A 20279-nucleotide genomic window follows, 5' to 3' on the forward strand; every position below is an offset into this window, starting at 1 on the left:
TGGTAGCCTAACTATTGATTCAGTGCCTGGGGAGCAGGCAGCAGCCATTGAATCAGCAATGAGACCACAGTGGTGAACTCAGTGGTACAGATATTACCACCGAGTGGTACAGATATGAATTGATTGCTCCTTTATCATTTGCATTGTTGGCCTGCTTATTACCACTAAGTCATTGATCTGATCTGACTGGAAAACTCGTGGCAGGATGGTTGTGTTGATTAGGATGGTGTAGAGTGAGTAAAGCACACAATACAGAATGTAGTTGTAGAATCCTCCTCAGTATTTTACTGCCTCGCCATTGTCAGAGTTACTCATAGCAGAAAAGTGTAGGGATCATCATGAGGTAATAGTGTGGTGGAAAGTCGAACAAGAGACAGGGAGAGAGAGCGGGAGAGAGAGCGGGAAAGAGGGGAGAAAGAGAGAAGGGCAGGTATAGAGAGAGGGAGAGAGAGAAGAGCGAGAAAGAGAGAATGTTATTTTCTGTAATGACCTTTGACCCTTATCCTTAAACGACTGATCTGAAATGACTTATTGTTTGACTGAACCTTATTTGATCATTTTCTCCAGCACAGACAGTCCCTTGTGTTCATGGCAATGGAAGTAATATATACTGAACAAAAATATAAAAAGCAGCATACAACAATTTGAAACATTTTACTGAGTTATAGTTAATATATGGAAATCAGTCAATTGAAATAAATAATTTAGGCCCTAATCTATGGATTTCCATGACTGGGAATACAGACTGGAATCATTAACCCATCCTCTTTAAAAATAATTCTGCTACATATACATACATTTTACATAGAAATTTTACATATACATTTTACATACAAATTCAGTGTACATTGTTCTTTATATAAAGCAATCACATAACAATAATACATTACCAACCATAAGTTCTTTAAATCCACCCCTCAGCCCATCCCACCTATCACCATACATTTTTACATTTTAGTCATTTTAGCATAGCAACCTTGTTAGGTTTCCATGTTACATATATTTTTTGTGCTGTGATGTTGTACATACATTTTGAACCTTTCTAATTGTATAGTATCCACAGATTGTGAGCTAAAGATGAAAACCTTTCCTACCTCGCCCAACACTGCTATTTGTAAGGTTCATTTTAAGTGTATGTTGTGATTTTTTAACCAATCCTGAACCTGTGACCAGAAACAAGCTACATAGGGGCAATACCAGAATAAATGATCTAGTGATTCTGTCTCTTCACAGCAAAATCTACAGAGCTGAGATTGTTGTATGCCCCATATGCTGTATATAGCATTCTGTTGGTGGCAAGAATTTTGTATAATAATTTAAATAAAAAAACTCAAAGTGTTGAATCAAGTGTTGTTTTTTAAACCAATTTATTAACTATGTGCCATGGAATCGGTACGTCGAAAATCTCAACCTGTATGGAGCAGCTGTCAACATTTCTGTCCTCAACTGAAACTGGGATATTTTTTTATATTTATCCCTATTCCTTTCAGCCAATTTGTAATATATGGCAGGCAAACAAGTTCCCTACCTGCCCCCTTTTAAACACCAGATCTGAAGGAAAAAAAACACTTTATAAAAACAACTTCAAAACCCCTGCCACTGTCACTTTAGGCCCAGGATGTGTGTTACAAGAGTGAATGGTGAGACTTGGGGCAGACTCACTCCATGGAAATGTAGGCTCCCCTCTCAGGTGTGCTCTCCATTTTTCCCTCTCTCCTCCTCTCCCTCTGCTTCCTCCTTTCCCTCGCCCTTCTCACCCTCTTCCTCCTCCTACTCCTCTTCCTCCTCATGTTCCTCTTCTTTTCCGTGTTCCTCTCCCTCCACTCTCCTCTCGCTCTACTCCTCCCTCCTCTTCCTCCTCGCTCCACATCTCTATCCCTGAAATCATCTCTAACTCCTCTTTCTCCCTGCCTTCTGCTGCTGAGCCCTGACTCTCCACATCACTTCCCTTGCTTTCAATGACCTAGAGGAACAGAGTAACACCAGGTGCCCTTGGAGAATTCCTCAATGAGACCTTGATAAGGTCATTTCCTGACGATGGCTCCCAGCTCTTCATTCTTGGCGACTTCAACTTCCCGACGTCTGCCTTCGATTCATTTCTTTCCAACTCTCTCTTTCCACTCCTTGCCTCTTTTGACCTCACCCTTTCCCAGTCCCCTCCAACTCACAAGGCAGGCAATGCGCTTGACCTCATATTTACTAGAGGCAGCTCGCCTACTAATCTCACTGCAACCCCCCTCCAGGTCTCTGATCACTACCTTGTTTCCTTTTCTGTCTCCCTTTCCTCCAACCCTAACCACTCATCCCCTACCTAGATGGTCAAGCGCCGTCACAATCTTCCCTCTCTCTCTTCCACTACTTTCTCCTCTTCTATCCTATCATCTCTCCCTTCTGCTAAATCCTTCTCCCTCCTGTCTCCTGATTCCGCCTCTTCGACTCTACTCTCCTCCCTGATCCACATCCTACGACTTGCACTGTCCCCTTTCCTCTTGGCCGGGTCGGCCCTCCCTTCCTGCTCCGTGGCTGAGTGACTCATTGCGAACTTACAGAACAGGGCTGCAGGCAGCTGTGCGAAAATGGAGGAAAAATAAACTTTGGAAGACCTATCATCCTTTCATTCCTTCCTCTCTACCTTCTCTTCCTCTGTATCCACTGCTAAAGCCACTTTCTATCACTCTATCAATTCTTAGAGCTTCTGCCTCTAACCCTAGGAAACTCTTTTCCACCTTCTCCTCCCTCCTTAATCCCCCCCCCCCCCCCCCCCCCCCCCCTCTGCGGACAGCTTTGTCAACCACTTTGAAAAGAAGGATGACAACATCCGCTCCTCATTTACTCAGCCTATTGAGTTTACTGGTCCCACTCACACAGAACTACCCTACACCTTGACCTCTTTCTCCCCTCTCTCTCCAGATGAAATCCTGCGACTAGTAAGATCTGGCTGCCCGACAACCTGCCCACTCGACCCCAATCCCTCCTCTCTTCTCAAGACCATCTCTGGAGACCTTCTCTCATTCCTCATCAACTCCTCCTGACCACTGGTTTAAGTCCCCTCTGACTTCAAAATGGCCAAAGTTGCTCCCCTCCTCAAGAAACCAACACTCGACTCATCTGACGTCAAATCTATAGACCTGTATCCCTTCTTTCTTTTCTTTCCAAAACACTCGAGTGTGCTGTCTCTGATCAACTCTCTAGTTATCTCTCTCAGAATGATCTTCTTGACCCTAACTAGTCAGGCTTCAAGATGGGTCACTCAACCGAGACTGCTCTTCTCTGTATCACAGAAACTCTCCGCACTGCCAAAGCTGACTCTCTCTCCTCTGTTCTCATCCTCCTAGATCTGTCCACTGCCTTCGATACCACAAACCATCAGATCCTCCTCTCCACCCTCTCAGGGCTGGGCGTCTGAGGTTCTGCACTTGGATTGCATCCTACCTGGCAGGCCGCCTCTACCAAGTGACGTGGAGAAGATCTGTGTCTGCACCACGTATTCTCACTACTGGTGTCCCCCAGAGCTCGGTTCTAGGCACTCTGACTTCTCTCTATACACCAAGTCACTTGGCTCCACCATATCCTCACATGGTCTCTCCTATCATTGCTATGCGGATGACACTTAACTACTTTTCTCCTTCTCCCCTTTTAACACCCAGGTGGCGACACACATCTCTGCGTCCCTGGCAGATATCTCAAGCTCAACCTCGACAAGGCGGACCTGCTCTTCCTCCTTCGGAAAGACCTGCCCGCTCAAAGACCTCTCCATCATGGTTGACAACTCCACAGTGTCACCCTCCCAGAGTGCAAAGCACCTTGGTGTGACCCTGGACAATACCCTGCCGTTCTCTGCAAACATAAAAGCAGTGACTCGCTCCTCCAGGTTCATGCCGTACCTCACACAGGAAGCGGCGCAGGTCCTAATGCAGGCACTTGTCATCAAACCCTTGCAACTTATCCAGAACACTACAGCCCAACTTGTTTACAACTTTCTCAAGTTCTCTCATGTCACCCCGCTTCTCTGCACACTCCTCTGTCTTCCAGTCCAAGCTCATATCCACTACAATACCATGGTGCTTGCCTACGGAGCAGCAAGAGGAACTGCCCCTCCCTACCTTCAGGCTATGCTCAAACCCTACACCCCAACCCGAGCACTCCATTCTTCCACCTCTGGTCTCTTGGTCCTCCCACCCCTATGGGAGGGCAGCTCCACTCAGCCCTGTCCAATATTTTCTCTGTGCTGGCACCCCAATGGTGGAACCAGCTTCCCCCTGAAGCTAGGACAGCAGAGCCCCTGCCCATCTTCGAAAGCACCTGAAATCCTACCTCTTCAAAGAGTATCTTATATAATTCACTGAACCAACACTTGCACTTGACCCACCCCTCCCCCCTTCTAGCTCTGACTTTGCTGATAGCTACTTTATTGAGGAGAAGTGTACTTACTACGCCTGTGATGAGCGGTTGTCCGCCTAGCAATCTTGAGATGAATGCATTAACTATAAGAGTGTTTGCTAAATGACTAAAATGTAAATGTAAAAATGAGAGAGAGTGTTTGAGAGAGAGAGAGAGAGAGAGAGAGAGAGCGAGAGAGTGAGAGAGAGAGGAGCAGAATAACAAATAGGATACAATTGTGGTCAGGAACATCATCTTTCCCTCTCACGCTGTCTCTCAAATCCTTCCTCTACTTTTTTCTCAACCATACACATATTCTCTCCCTAATAATGACCTCTTAGGGATTTCCATAAAACAGTGTGTGATACAGTTACACGCCTCCCATTCCACACACACTCACTCTTAATCACACGCACACACACACACACACACACACACACACACACACACACACACACACACACACACACACACACACACACACACACACACACACACACACACACACACACACACACACCACTGTTTCTCAGTTCATGATGATGGATAATCAGACAGGATAGAGTACAGAAAAATACATTTGTGAATATGTTCATAGATGGATCAGATTATTACTACATGCTACATAGGGTACACACACTTCAAGAACCATGGTCAGATGACTTTTCATAGATGGTAAGATTCAACACTATTGTTTTACAGATTCAAGTGTTGTTAATTTACATATGATGTTGAAAGTAAAACATTACAAAGATGACACTGTGCAATTTAGCCAAACAGGTTTAGAATACTATTTCATCTATTTCGATGGGCATAGTTTGCTGGTTGTCTTTGTAGGGAGGGAGTGAGTTGATCAAGTGACAGTGTTGCCTCCAATCAACTCTTGTTTTATTGTCTAACAGACTAACTACAGAGTTTGAGTTTTTACAATATTTTATATTATAAAAACTTTTTAATATAGTTTTAATATAGTTTTATAATATTTGTTTTATTGTCACATACACCAGATATGTGCAGTGAAATGTGAGCTGAGACAGTTTCCAAATGAATTGCATTGGTAGAAACAGGACAAAACAAGCAACATGTTAGCTGGCTTTGTAAGAAAATACACTATATATATAGAAAAGTATGTGGACACCCCTTCAAATTAGTGGATTTGGGCAATTTCAGCCACACCCATTGCTGACAGGTGTATAAAATCGACCACACAGCCATGCAATCAACATAGACAAACATTGGCAGTAGAATGGCCTTACTGAAGAGCACAGTGACTTTCAACGTGGCACTGTCAAAGCATGCCACCTTTCCAAAATGTCAGTTCATCAAATTTATCCCTGCTAGAGCTGTTATTGTGAAGTGGAAATCTGGACGCAACATCACCACAATAACTGTTTGTTGGGAGCTTCATGAAATTAGTTTCCATGGCCGACCAGCCGCACACAAGCCTAAGATCACCATGTGCAATACCAAGCGTCGGCTGGAGTGGCGTAAAGCTCGCCGCCATTGGACTCTGGAGCAGTGGAAACGACTTCTTTGGAGTCTGTCAGTCCATCTGGCAGTCCGACAGACAAATCTGGGTTTGGCGGATGCCAGGAGAGCGCTACCTGCCCCAATGCATAGTGCCAACTCTAAAGTTTGGTGGAGGAGGAATAATGGTCTGGGGCTGTTTTTCCTGGTTCGGGCTAGGCCCCTTCATTTTAGTGAAGGGAAATGTTAAGCTACAGCATACAGTGACATTCTAGGAGATTCTGTGCTTCCAACTTTGTGGCAACAGTTTGGGGAAGGCCCTTTCCTGTTTCAGCATGACAATGCCCCCATGCACAAAGCGAGGTCCATACAGAAATGTTTTGTCGAGATTGGTGTGGAAGAACTTGACTGAGCTGCACAAAGCCCTGACCTCAACTCCATCGAACACTTTTGGGATGAATTGGAACGCCAACTGATCGCCCAACATCAGTGCCCAACCTCACTAATGCTGTTGTGGCTGAATGGAAGCAAGTCCCCGCAGCAATGTTCCAACATCTAGTGGAAAACCTTCCCAGAAGAGTGGAGTCTGTTATAGCAGCAAAGGGGAACACACTCCACATTAATGCCCGTGATTTTGGAATGAAATGTTTGACGAGCAGGTGTCGACTTACTTTTGGTCATGTAGTGTATCACTGCAACACAATATCATATGAGCTCCACTGCGCGGGCATATACCCTAACAAGACAGCTAAGCTGTCAAATAATAGGAAAACAAGACAGTGTAGTCTATGAATATCTGTACCTAGCAAACATGGCAAACCATCACCTAAGCCTAACAAATAAACACAAATTACTCTAATCTACATTTCGGTGGCTAGTTAGCTGGTTGTCTGTATGGCTAGCTACTGAAAATATCAGCTGAGGTTGACGCTTCACGAGCACAGCCCAAATTACCTCAACACAAAACGCTTGCCTGACAGACTAGCTAGCTAGCGAGCTCTAGCAAGCAGCTTGAGCTGTTTCCATATGTATTACATTGGTAGAAACAAGACAAAACAACCAACTAGTTAGCTTACTATATACAGATATAAAACTGCAACTATTTCCATGAGACCGAAAGCAATCATTTGAGCTCCTGCTCCACTGCTTATTGCTCGCCTGTACCAACAAAGTGATCATGACAGAATTAGCTAATCTGAGAGCTATTCCCCAAGTTTCACAGCATCAAACATCGACAACACCAAGCATATATATCTGCTGTTTACTTATTTCACTCACCTCGAAAACATCACTTTCAAAGTGCAAGGATGTCTCAGAATCCGAATCAGTAACCAACATACAGTCTCTTCCACAGTGAAAAGTTGAACGTTTGAGTAATGAAGTGATTAAAAAAAGATGTATAAAATGACAGCATACCCTGTTTTCCGGGTTTCTGGTTGACAACTACCACGCAAACATGACAACAGGTTGTTAACAAGTACACTTTGCGATATTGACACAAATACAGTATTATTGTTAGAAAAACAAGGCTGTTCGGGCCAATATAGTAATTTAAAGAAAGGCCTTTGACGGCCAGATTGGGTTCATGCTTTCCCGTGTAGCTCAGTTGGCAGGGCAGGGCACATGCCATGCCAAGGTTGTGGGTTTGATTCCCAATGGGGACCGGAATGAAAATGTATGCACTCAATACTGAAAGTTGTTATGGATAAGAGCATCTGCTAAATGACTGAAATGTAAATGGTTAATTTGCAGCTGGAGCATTAACCCTCTGCGCCACCAGGAGAGAGCTGTGGTATTGTTTTTCTTTTTCAGTCTAATATGGTCAATCAGGACACAGAGCACAATTTTTGAGTTATTAAAATGTTTCCATCCTCTTCATATGCTGTGTACTTGTAACACTGCATTTTTCGGTTTTCTTTCTTCGTCACGTGTTTAAAGTCTTATGAAGTGTGATTTTAGTTGGATAGAGCTTCCTTTAAATAACTTGTATTATTGTGTAGTTATACGCTACTTAAATACAGGCTCAGAATGTCTATGCATAGATAATAAATAGCAAGTAGCAGCAGCGTATAAAGTGGGGAGGTGTCAATGCAAATAGTCCAGGTAGTCATTTGATTAGCTGTTCAGCAGTCTTTTGGCTTGGGGGTAGAAGCTGTTTAGAAGCCTTTTGGACCTATACTTGGTGGTCCGGTACCGCTTGCCATGCAGTAGCAGAGAGAACAGTCTATGACTAAGGTGGCTGGAGTCTTTGGCATTTTTTCCTGGATGGCAGGAAGCTTGGCCCCAGTGATGTACTGCTCTATCTTCTGTAGCGCCTTGCGGTCGGAGGCCGAGCAGTTGCCAAACCAGGTGGTAATGGAACCAGTCAGGATGCTCTTAATGGTGCAGCTGTATAATTTTTTGAGGATCTGAGGACCCATGCCAAATATTTTCAGTCTCCTGTGGGGGACTTGTTGTTTTGCCCTCTTCACGTCTGTCTCGGTGTGTTTGGACCATGTTAGTTTGTTGGTTATGTGGACACCAAGGAACTTGAAGATCTCAACCTGCTCCACTACAGACCCGTCGATGAGAATGGGGGCGTGCTCGGCCCTCTTTTTCCTGTAGTCCACAATCATCTCCTTAGTCTTGATCACGTTGAGCGAGAGGTTGTTGTCCTGGCACCACACCGCCAGGTCTCTGACCTCATCCCTATAGGCTGTCTCGTCATTGTGATCAGGCCTACCACTGTTGTGTCGTCTGCTAACTTAATGATGGTGTTGGAGTCGTGCTTGGCCACGCACTCATGGGTGATAAATATACAAAAACGAATTCAGGTTCAATGCAATAATAAACAGCTCTCCCCTGCTGGCACAGAGAGTTAATGATCTTGTCGAAGATTGTCGGTTCAATCCCACAAATTATTAACCAAATTTTGGGGAAAGTTCAGTGGGGGTTGTTACAGATGTTGTGAACACAGTTTTATTGAATGTTAGGAGAACATTCCAAGGATATTTCATAAAAAAATTTAGTATAATAATAGTAATAATAATTGTTATCAAAACATGATTAGAATTTTTGGTGATGTAACCATCCTAATGTTAGATACAACCCTAACTAGAAGTTAATAGGAATCTTAGCTAATGTTCTGGGAATGTTCCCAGTTTCCTGGGCAAGCACCACAGATTGAGTTTGCTCAGACTAATATAGAATAACCAATTAAGTTACCATTCAATAGGGTGACAGAACAGTCTTGAGATTGGCTAGATTTGACAAAACCACACTCCATTCAGGCAATTATGGCCGAAAGAAAGCACAATCAGTATTGCTGTGACTTGAAGCCATGATTGATGATTTAGTCAATAGACTGTTTCTATCACATTCTGAAACCACATAGAAATCTGAGCAGTCTGTACATGTTTGTTATAGAAGCACGTTACATGTCTCCTGTGAAATTTGGAGGATGTGTCAGTCTATATACACTGAAGAAAAAAAATTAACGCAACACGCAACAATTTCAAAGATTTTACTAAGTTACAGGAAATCAGTCAATTGAAGGAAATCAGTCAATTGAAATAAATAAATAAAGTCCTAATCTATGGATTTCACATGACTCTTTTGGTTACAGATACCTTAAAAAAAGGTAGGTGCATGGATCAGAACACAAATCAATATCTGGTGTGACCACCATTTTCTTCATGCAGAGCGACACAACTCCTTTGCATTGTGTTGATCAGGCTGTTGATTGTGCAAAACCACAGTTTCATTAGCAGTCCGGGTGGCTGGTCTCAGACGATCTCGCAGGTGAAGATGCTGGATGTGGAGGTCCTGGGCTGACATGGTTACACGTGGTCTGCGGTTGTGAGGCCGGTTGGACGTACTGTCAAATTCACTAAAACAATGTAGAGAAATTAACTTTAAATTATCTGGCAACAGCTCTGGTGGACATTCTTACAGTCAGCATGCCAATTGCACGCTCATTCAAAACTTGAGACATCTGTGGAATTTTGTTGTGTGACAAAACTGCACATTTTAGAGTGGCTTTTTATTGTCCCCAGCACAAGGTGCACCTGTGTAATGATCATGCTGTTTAATCAGCTTCCTGATATGCCACACCTGTCAGGTGGATGGATTATCTTGGCAAAGGAGAAATGCTCACCAACAGGAATGTAAACAAATTTGTGTATAACATTTTTGAGAAATACGTTTTTTGGGCATTGCCACGTCCTGACCAGTATAAGGGGTTATTTGTTATTGTAGTTTGGTCAGGACGTGGCAGGGGTGTGTTTGTTTAGAGTGTTTCGGGGTTTGTTGGGCTATGTTCTGTTTTAAGAGGGGTGTTTGTTTAGAGTGTTTTCGGGGTTTGTTGGGTTATGTTCTTGTTAGTCTATTTCTATGTTAGTTCTAGTATGTCTATTTCTATGTGGTGTTTGTTGGGTTGACCTTCAATTGGAAGCAGCTGCTCCTAGTTGCTTCTAATTGAAGGTCCTATTTAAGAGGGGTGTTTTTCTATGGGATTTTGTGGGTAGTTGTTTCGTGTATAGCTGTATGCCTTACAGGACTGTTTGTCGTCGTTATTTTTGTATACGTTTGTTTTGGTTTTCCTTCTTTCTGCCAAATAAAAAGAAGATGAGTATACACATTCCTGCTGCATTTTGGTCTAATCAATACGACGCCCGTGACAGGCATATGGAACATTTCTGGGATCTTTTATTTCAGGTCATGAAACATGGGACCAACACTTTACATGTTGCGTTTATATTTTTGTTAAGTATAATTTAAATTTGTATATTTACCAACATGTAAACATCCCGGTCTGTGAGCAGTGTTTTTCTCTGGGGCCGCTCTCCTTTGTTGTTCAGATATATCTATCCCTGAACTGACATTGAAGCTGATGTACTCCAGCAATAGCAGTATGCCCTGGGAATGACTCTCCTGTGAGCACAACTTGGAATTATACAAGCATCTGATCTGTTTTGGTTTTAAACGCATTGTGATTTAATATTTTCTGTCTCAGACAAAAACAGCCTTTCAGAAACTTGTATCTCTTTAATGCTGAACTGCTCAGATTCAAAACTGAGCCAACATCTCTTGGCCTGGACAAAGCCTTTTGGTTCAGAGGGCTTGGTCTGACATATGGCATTCACCATGTAGAAAGAACATTAAAATTGCGACCAGCATTCATTTAGCTAACATCTACGACATCAAGGCAATTTGATTTGTTTCAGACAACAGGGGAGGGAATAGACCAAGCAGTAGTAATCATGATACAGGAATGGAACATATTTGTGTTGCATTTATCACATGAACAATTGTGGGGTTGAGAGGTTTGGAAAATTATCTTTCTAAGGTCATGTTCAGAAGTGGATTGAAGACTTCCACGTATTTGCTGTCATGTTCTTTGTTTATTTATGTATTTTGTGATAATGTGATATATACATATCTAAGTAAGGGTGAAATGGCATGTAAAACACAAACAGAAGGTTTGAATCTCCTCTTGCAACATAGCAGAGACTGTGGCCCCTACTAGCGTCTACAAACCATATGTTATCAAAGCAAGTGAACGTCTGGTCTGTTCTACTATTAAGATGAGTCCAGTTACATGCCAGCTATCATTAGTTTATAGTCAGTTTCACAGAATCACCAGTGGGAAAATAACATAGAAGAAAGTAGCATCAATATCATGCATCTTTCAAAGTGATGGCTTTATTGTGTCCTCTTGACATGTTGTAGACATAGTAGCCTACATGTTTAGAACATACTGTACAGATGGTTTGGAGACATGGGCCAATATGGTAAAGATTTACATGTGTTGTGCTTATGTTTCTGCTTTAGTGAGAGGTCAGTTTTGCTATAATGAAGACCATAGCTTAGCAATTGCTAACTTACGGTTTCAGAAAATTCTGCAGAAGTGTTAAGTCATGACAAGGATCAATGCATGGCACAGTGATTTTCTTACACATTATCTAGCAGTTTTTCCACATTTTAATTGCCATCTACTGTAATTCAAGTAATGTTTTATACTGTAGTCCTAATTAACTAGAGCCAGTAGGCAGAGATTGGTCCTTGTGTCTCATCTTTAGTTCAGTCCCCTTCAGTGTAAATGCCTGTCCAAATGTGGCCTCTAACTTTGACATCAACATAATCTACAGTATATACAGTTGAAGTCCGAAGTTTACATACACCTTAGCCAAATACATTTAAAGTCCGTTTTTCACAATTCCTGACATTTAATCCTAGTAAAAATTCCCTGTCTTAGGTCAGTTAGGATCACCACTTTATTTTAAGAATGTGAAATGTCAGAATACTAGTAGAGCTAATTATATATTTCAGCTTTCATTTCTTTCATCACATTCCCAGTGGGTCAGAAGTTTACATACACTCAATTAGTATTTGGTAGCGTTGCCTTTAAATTGTTTAACTTGGGTCAAACGTTTCGGGTAGCCTTCCACAAGCTTCCCACAATAAGTTGGGTGAATTTTGGCCCATTCCTCCTGACAGAGCTGGTGTAACTGAGTCAGGTTTGTAGTTCAGGGCTTTGTGATGGCCACTCCAATACCTTGACTTTGTTGTCCTTAAGCCATTTTGCCACAACTTTGGAAGTATGCTTGGGGTCATTGTCCATTTGGAAGACTCATTTGTGACCAAGCTTTAACTTCGTGACTGATGTCTTGAGATATTGCCTCAATATATCCACATTATTTTTCTTCCTCAAGATGCCATCTATTTTGGGAAGTACATCAGTCCCTCCTGCAGCAAAGAACCCCCACAACATGATGCTGTCACCCCCGTGCTTTACGGTTGGGATGGTGTTCTTCGGCTTGCAAACATCCCTCCTTTTCTTCCAAACATAACGATGGTCATTATGGCCAAACAGTTCTATTTTTGTTTCATCTGACCAGAGGCCGTTTCTCCAAAAAGTACGATCTTTGTCCCCATGTGCAGTTGCAAAGCGTAGTCTGGCTTTTTTAAGGCGGTTTTGGAGCAGTGGCTTCTTCCTTGATGAGCGGCCTTTCAGGTTATGTCGATATAGGACTCGTTTTACTGTGGATATAGATACTTTCGTACCTGTTTCCTCCAGCATCTTCACAAGGTCCTTTACTGTTGTTCTGGGATTGATTTGCACTTCTCACACAAAGTACGTTCATCTCTAGGAGACAGAACGCGTCTCCTTCCTGAGCGGTATGACGGCTCCGTGGTCCCATGGTGTTTATACTTGCGTACTATTGTTTGTACAGATGAACGTCGTACCTTCAGACGTTTTGAAATTTCTCCCAAGGATGAACCAGGCTTGTGGAGGTCTACATTTTTTTTCTAAGGTCTTTTGATTTCCCCATGATGTCAAGCAAAGAGGCACTGAGTTTGAAGGTAGGCATTGAAATACATCCACTGGTACACCTCCAATTGACTCAAATGATGTCAATTAGCCTATCAGAAGCTTCTAAAGCCATGACATCATTTTCTGGAATTTTCCAAGCTGTTTAAAGGCACAGTCAACTTATTGTATGTAAACTTCTGACCCACTGGAAATGTGATCCAATGAACTATAAGTGAAATAATCTGTCTGTAAACAATTGTTGGAAAAATTACTTGTGTCATGCACAACGTAGATGTCCTAACCGACTTGCCAAAACTATAGTTTGTTAACAAGAAATGTGTGTAGTGGTTGAAAAACGAGTTTAAATGACTCCAACCTAAGTGTATGTAAACCTCCGACTTCAACTGTACCTAGTTACTGTATTGTCTGACCATCATCTATGCCCCCAAACCAGTTAAATAGGTATAGCATAGTCAATGATGTACAGATAGTTGTACACATGATATACACATAGAAAATGTATGTGCCTGCACCTAGGGCACTGGGATTTGGAGAATAGTAATTGACAATGGGATTGTGATGTGTGATGAAAATACATTTTGAGGTGGACTGTATTTTTTGTCTCTCCACTTGTGCTCTCGCCAGCCAGAAACGGGCACTCACGCAGTGGCTGCAGGGAATGGAATGTGCTATAATGGGCCACAAGTCCAAATCCAAAGTTATTTGTATTCGCTCAGTGAACACATCAAAAAGGGCCTCACATCTTTTTGTCAGGGACCTAAGCTTGTGATGACATTGAGATTTTCCCTTTAGGATGCATTCTTTAGAAAAGGCGGTCCCACATATTAGTGAAGCGTGGGGTAAGTTACCGCCAAGCGTACTGCATGTACAGTATGTTTGAGACCCAGTTTTAAGACTATATGTGACTAAATATGACAACCATTGGTCCATGTGTCTATCACTTCTATAACATGAAAAGGGCAGACACATATTGCTCCCAATGATGAAAGCTATTGCCAGCAATGCACTCCAAATGTTTCCAACCTGATGGATACTGGAATTACATGTGGAGATTGCATTGATATTCCTGTCAGCTAACACACTGCAAATGTTTTCTGCTGTCACCTGTGACGGAAAGACACAAATACATATGAAGTCACCTGTCTACATTACCTCTAAACTTCCAGGCAAAGCTTTCAGTATTGGTACAGTATGATCGTTTTTTTCCCATACATTTAATGACTCAGACATTGAGGGTCAGAGTTTACTATAATTCCTGCACCTCATTATACGGCCACTTTTCCAATTACCAATGAAATTATTTACAGTAATGTCCCCACCCCCCACACCTATCATATCCTGATTGGGAGCAGTTTGGTAATTGTTTAACTTGTCACCATACCACAAGATTTAATGGTGATTCCATGGCCACGCTTCCCATTTGAAACGTTAAATAAGGCCTTGTCCTTGATCGGGAGAAAGTGAAATAGAGATGGCAGAGACTGAGCAATAGAGATGAGAGGGTTGGAGTGAGAGAGATAGTGTGTTATATTTGTCATTTAATGTTAAGTAGGCTAGTGTTTGTATAAGGCAATGAAATTAAATGAGGGCCTTTACTGCCAACTGTAAAAGTGAAATGGCAAACACTGGGTAATTTCATATACACTAAGTGTACAAAACATTAAGAACACCTGCTCTTTCCATGACAGACTGATCAGGTGAAAGCTATGATCCTGTAGACCACGCTGGGAAACAGGAAGCAAGTGCAGGTAGCGAGTTTAATAATAAATGTAACAGAAAACAATGCAAGATACAAGTATAGCGTACGGACATGGAACAACATTAATACTGCTTGGGGAATAGACCTAAGGGAGTGGCAGATATAGGGGAGGTAATGAGAGAGGAAATGGAGTCCAGGTGAGCCTAATCATGAGCAGGTGCGAGTAATGATGGTTGCCAGGACCGGTGGTTAGTAAACTGGCCGGAGGGGAGGAGCGGGAATAGACGTGACAGTATCACCCCCCGATGCACGGCTTCAGCCGCAGGATGACGCCAGCCAGAGGGATGGCCCCGAGGAGAGGGAGTGAGCTGGTAGGCGAAGATGGAAATCACGAAACCACCGGAACCCAACACCGTTCCACTGGACCATACCCCTCCCAGTCCACAAGGCACAGGAGCCGACCCTCACGACGTCGGGAGTCCAGTGCGGATCTGATGGCATCGGTAGGACCTCTCTCGATGTGCAGGGGGGGTTGGAGGAGTGTCGTGGGAGACAGCCTCAGCCAGGGGACCAGGAACCACTGGTCTGAGAAGGGAGACATGAAAGGAAGGTGGAATGCGGTAGTCACTGGGGAGCTGTAATCTATACGTCACCTCATTGACCCTCCGAAGAACCTTGAATGTTGCAACAAACCAGGGACTCAGCTTCTTGCAGGGCAGGTGGAGTGGGAGGTTCCTGGTAGAGAGCCAGACACGATCACCAGGATGGAACACAGGAGTCTCACTGCGGTGGCGGTCTGCCTTCTTCTTCTGACGGTGGACGGCGTGTTGGAGTCTCATGTGAGCAGGAGCTTTGGTCTGGCTTGGGGTCCACGGAGCTAGGGCCGGCTGATAACCCAGAACACACTGGAAGGGAGTCAGCCCAGTGGAGAAGTGAAGTAACGAATTGTGGGCGTACTCTGCCCTTGGAAGGAATCGGGCCCAATCCCCCTGCCGGTCCTGGCAGTGACTCCTCAGGAACCTCCCCAGCTCCTGGTTCATTCTCTCCACCTGCTCGTTTGACTGAGGCCTATACCCGGAAGTGAGGCTGACCGTGACCCCGAGCTTCTCCATAAAGGCTCTCCATACCCGTGATGTGAAATGGGGGCCATGGTTGGAAATTATGTCTTCCGGAAAGCCATAATGCCGGAAGACCTGCTGGAACAGTGCCTCAGTGACCTGGAGAGGAGTAAGAAGACCAGACAGGGATACCACATGATTTAGAAAATCTGTCCACAACCACCAGAATGGTGGTGAAATCGTCAGAGGGGAGATCGGTAACAAAGTCAATGGACAGATGAGACCAGAGACCAGCAGTTTCCCTGCTGGAGTGTGCCTGGGAGACTTAGTTTGGGCACACACAGAACAGGAGTTGAACTAGCGAGTAACGTCCTGCGCCAAGGTGGGCCACCAATACTTTTCGGAGAGCGATGGCATAGTACAGGTGATCCCAGGATGTCCAGCGACGACAGCTATGTGTGCCCAGGTCAACAGTTGCTCCCTTATCCCCGTGGAAATGTAGATGCGCTCAGAAGTACAGGTAGTGGGAGCGGGTTCCCTCTCCAGAGCCTGGCGAATGTCCACAGCTATGTCCCAGACCACAGGGGCTACGACACGAGAGGGAACAGGAAACAAGCATTCAGGTGACCAGTCCCTGATTCTCATCCTCGACCATGAGATGGTGGGGTTATGGAGTTGGTGCCATGGGAGGCCGAGGATGATCTTGTGAGCTGGTGCACTTGTGACGAAGGGGATGTTTTCCTGATGAATGGACTCCACAGTGAGAGTGAGTGGTGTGGTGATGGTTCCGGATCCTAGTGGTCGATTATCAAGGGCTTGAACTAGAAGCGGAGCGGAGAGCGGGTATGAGGAGATGTTCAGAGAGGTTGCAAGAGTCTGGTCAATAAAGTTTCCCGTGGCACCGGAATCCACTCGCGCTGTAGCAACAGTACATGAGGGACAGCCTGCTAGTGTGATCGACACTAAAAAGGGTTTAGCAGAAACTGACGAAGATGGGATACTCACACCTGCCCCAGGAGTTGGACGATCAAGTGACCGTCCCTCTACACTCATGGATCCCAGGTTGGGATGTACCGGACAGTGCTGAAGCCCTCCTTGACTACAACAGAGACAGAGCCTCAGCTGTCTCCGTCTGCATCGCTTCGCCGCGGGGCTGCATGTGACCCCTACCTCCATAGGTTCAGGGCTTCAGCACTGTCCGGTACGTCCCAACCTGGGATCCACGAGAGTAGAGGGACAGTCACTTGATCTTCCAACTCCTGGGGCAAGTGTGAGTATCCCATCTTCGTCAGTTTCAGAATGTTCACTGAGGGAGGGAGAGAAGCGATGGGGGTACCGGCGCTACTGGAGTAGGTTATCCAACCAGATGCCCATCGGGATGAGGGCGTCCAAAGAGAGGTGGTCATCACAACATGCCAGTTCTGTTTGACTTCCTCGCGCAGTCCTCTTTGGAACAGTGTACGGAGCGCCGGCTCATTCCATCCGCTGTATGCTGCTACTGTCCGGAAGGTGAGCGCTGACTCGGCAGCATTCCAGTCATCCTACCATAGAGTAGGCACTTTCACCCCCTCTCTGCCTTCCAGTGGATGATCAAAAATACCTCTGAACACAGCCATGAACCCCTAATACGAAACCAGCTCCTCCTCTCCCAAACGGCTGTAGTCCACTCCAACGCCCACCGAAACAGCAGAGAAATAACCGTGGCAACCTTTGACCTCTCGGTAGAGGGGGCTCCCATATGATGCGCAAAATAGAGGGAGCACTGGAGTAGGAAGCCACTACATTTAGATGGGGTTCCGTCATATTTATCCGGAAGGGACAAACTAGCATTGCTGACCTGGGCGGACTGCTGAATAGACTGATGTGCTGGCTCGCTGGGCCGACTGGTGGCAGAGTATCCTCTGCTAGTGGAAGGTAAAGCCTCTTGGGCGTGTTTGAAGACTACGAAGAACCTCTTCCATAGCCATCCCCAGTTTCGCCAGCTAGTCATGTTGCTTACGAAGTAGGTATCCCTGTTCATTGACTGTCTGGTAGATGTCCATTTGTTGAAGCAGTATTCTGTATGACGACGCTGGGAGACGGGACGCAAGTGCAGGTAGTGAGTTTAATAATAAACGTAACAGGGCACAATGTAAGACACAAGTGTAACGTACGGACATGGAACAACATTAATACTGCCTAGGGAATAGACCTAAGGGAGATTCAGATATAGAGGAGGTAATGAGAGAGGAAATGGAGTCCAGGTGAGCCTAATGATGAGGAGCAGGTGCGCGTAATGATTGATGCCAGGTGCGCATAATGATGGTTTCCAGGACCGGTGTAAACCGGCGACGTCAAACGACGGAGGGGAGGAGCGGGAGTAGACGTGACAGATCCCTTATTGATGTCACTTTCTTTAATCTCTTGCATCTAGACGTTCCGCTAGCGGAACCCTGTTCCACCAGCGGAACCCCTAGCCAACAGCCAATGGCATCGCATGGCGCGAAATACAAAACCAACTAAAATACCACAATTCAATTTTCTCAAACAATCAACTATTTTACACGATTTTAAAGATAAGACTCTATCTAACCACATTGTCCGATTTCAAAAAGGCTTTACAGCGAAAGCAAAACATTAGATTATGTCAGGAGAGTACCCAGCCAAAAATAGTCACACAGCCATTTTCAAAGCAAGCATATATGTCACAAAAAACAAAACCACAGCTAAATGCAGCACTAACCTTTGATGATCTTCATCAGATGACACTCCTAGGACATTATGTTATACAATACATGCATGTTTTGTTCAATGAAGTTCATATTTATATCAAAAACCAGCTTTTTACATTAGCATGTGATGTTCAGTACTAGCATACCCACCGAAAACTTCCGGTGAATTTACTAAATTACTCATGATAAACGTTGACAAAATACATAACAATTATTTTAAGAATTCTAGATACAGAACTCCTTTATGCAATCGCTATGTCCGATTTTAAAATAGCTTTCGGCGAAAGCACATTTTGCAATATTCTGAGTAGATAGCCCAGCCATCATGGCTAGCTATCTTGACACCCACCAAGTTTGGCCCTCACCAAACTCAGATTTACTATAAGAAAAATTGGATTACCTTTACTGTTCTTCGTCAGAATGCACTCCCAGGACTTCTACTTCAATAACAAATGTTGGTTTGGTTCCAAATAATCCATAGTTATATCCAAATAGCGGCGTTTTGTTCGTGCGTTCAAGACACTATCCGAAGGGTAAAGAAGGGTGACGCGCCTGGCGCGTTTCGTGACAAAAAAATTCAAAATATTCCATTACCGTACTTCGAAGCATGTCAAACGCTGTTTAAAATCAATTTTTATGCGATTTTTCTCGAAAAAAAGCGATAATATTCCGACCGGGAAACCCTGTTTTCGTTCAAAGACGAAAAAATAAAGACATGGAGTCGTCTCGTGCACGCGCCCCCAGTCTCATTGTTCTCAGATCGACCACTATCCAAATGTGCTACTGTTTTTCAGCCATGGCCTGCAAAGTCATCATTCAACGTTCTGGCGCCTTCTGAGAGCCGATGGGAGCGTTAGAAAATGTCACGTTACAGCAGAGATCCCCTGTTTTGGATAGAGATGATCAAGAAGGCCAAGAAATAGTCAGAGAGGGCGCTTCCTGTTTGGAATCTTCTCAGGTTTTGGCCTGCCAAATGAGTTCTGTTATACACACAGACACCATTCAAACAGTTTTAGAAACTTTGGAGTGTTTTCTATCCAAAGCTAATAATTATATGCATATTCTAGTTTCTGGGCAGGAGTAATAATCAGATTAAATCGGGTACGTTTTTTATCCGGCCGTGAAAATACAGCCCCCTATCCACAACAGGTTAAATCCACTTCAATCAGTGAAGTTGAAGGGGAGGAGACAGGTTAAAGAAGGATTTTTATGCCTTGAGGCAATTGAGACATGGATTGTGTATGCGCCATTCAGAGGGTGAATGGGAAAGTGTCTTTGAACGAGGTATGGTAGTAGGTGCCAGGCGCACGCACCGTTTGTGTCAAGAACTGCAACATTGCTGGGTTTTTTACACTAAACAGTTTCCCATGTGTATCAAGAATGGTCCACCACCCAAAGGACATCCAGCCAACTTGACACAACTGTGGGAAGCATTGGAGTCAACATGGGCCAGCATCCCTGTGGGACGCTTTTGACCTTGTAGAGTCCATGCCCCGACGAATTGAGGCTGTTCCGAGGGGAAAAGGGGGTGCAACTCAATATTAGGAAGGTGTTCATAATGTTTGGCATACTTAGTGTCTAATGCCTTGCTGTGTCAACAAACCAGGAGCTGCTGGGGGCATAAGCCAAAGAAGAATCCTGGCATGCTG

Source organism: Salmo salar, chromosome 15 (genome assembly GCF_965601325.2).
Source record: "Salmo salar chromosome 15, fSalSal1, whole genome shotgun sequence".
Taxonomy (NCBI): domain Eukaryota; kingdom Metazoa; phylum Chordata; class Actinopteri; order Salmoniformes; family Salmonidae; genus Salmo; species Salmo salar.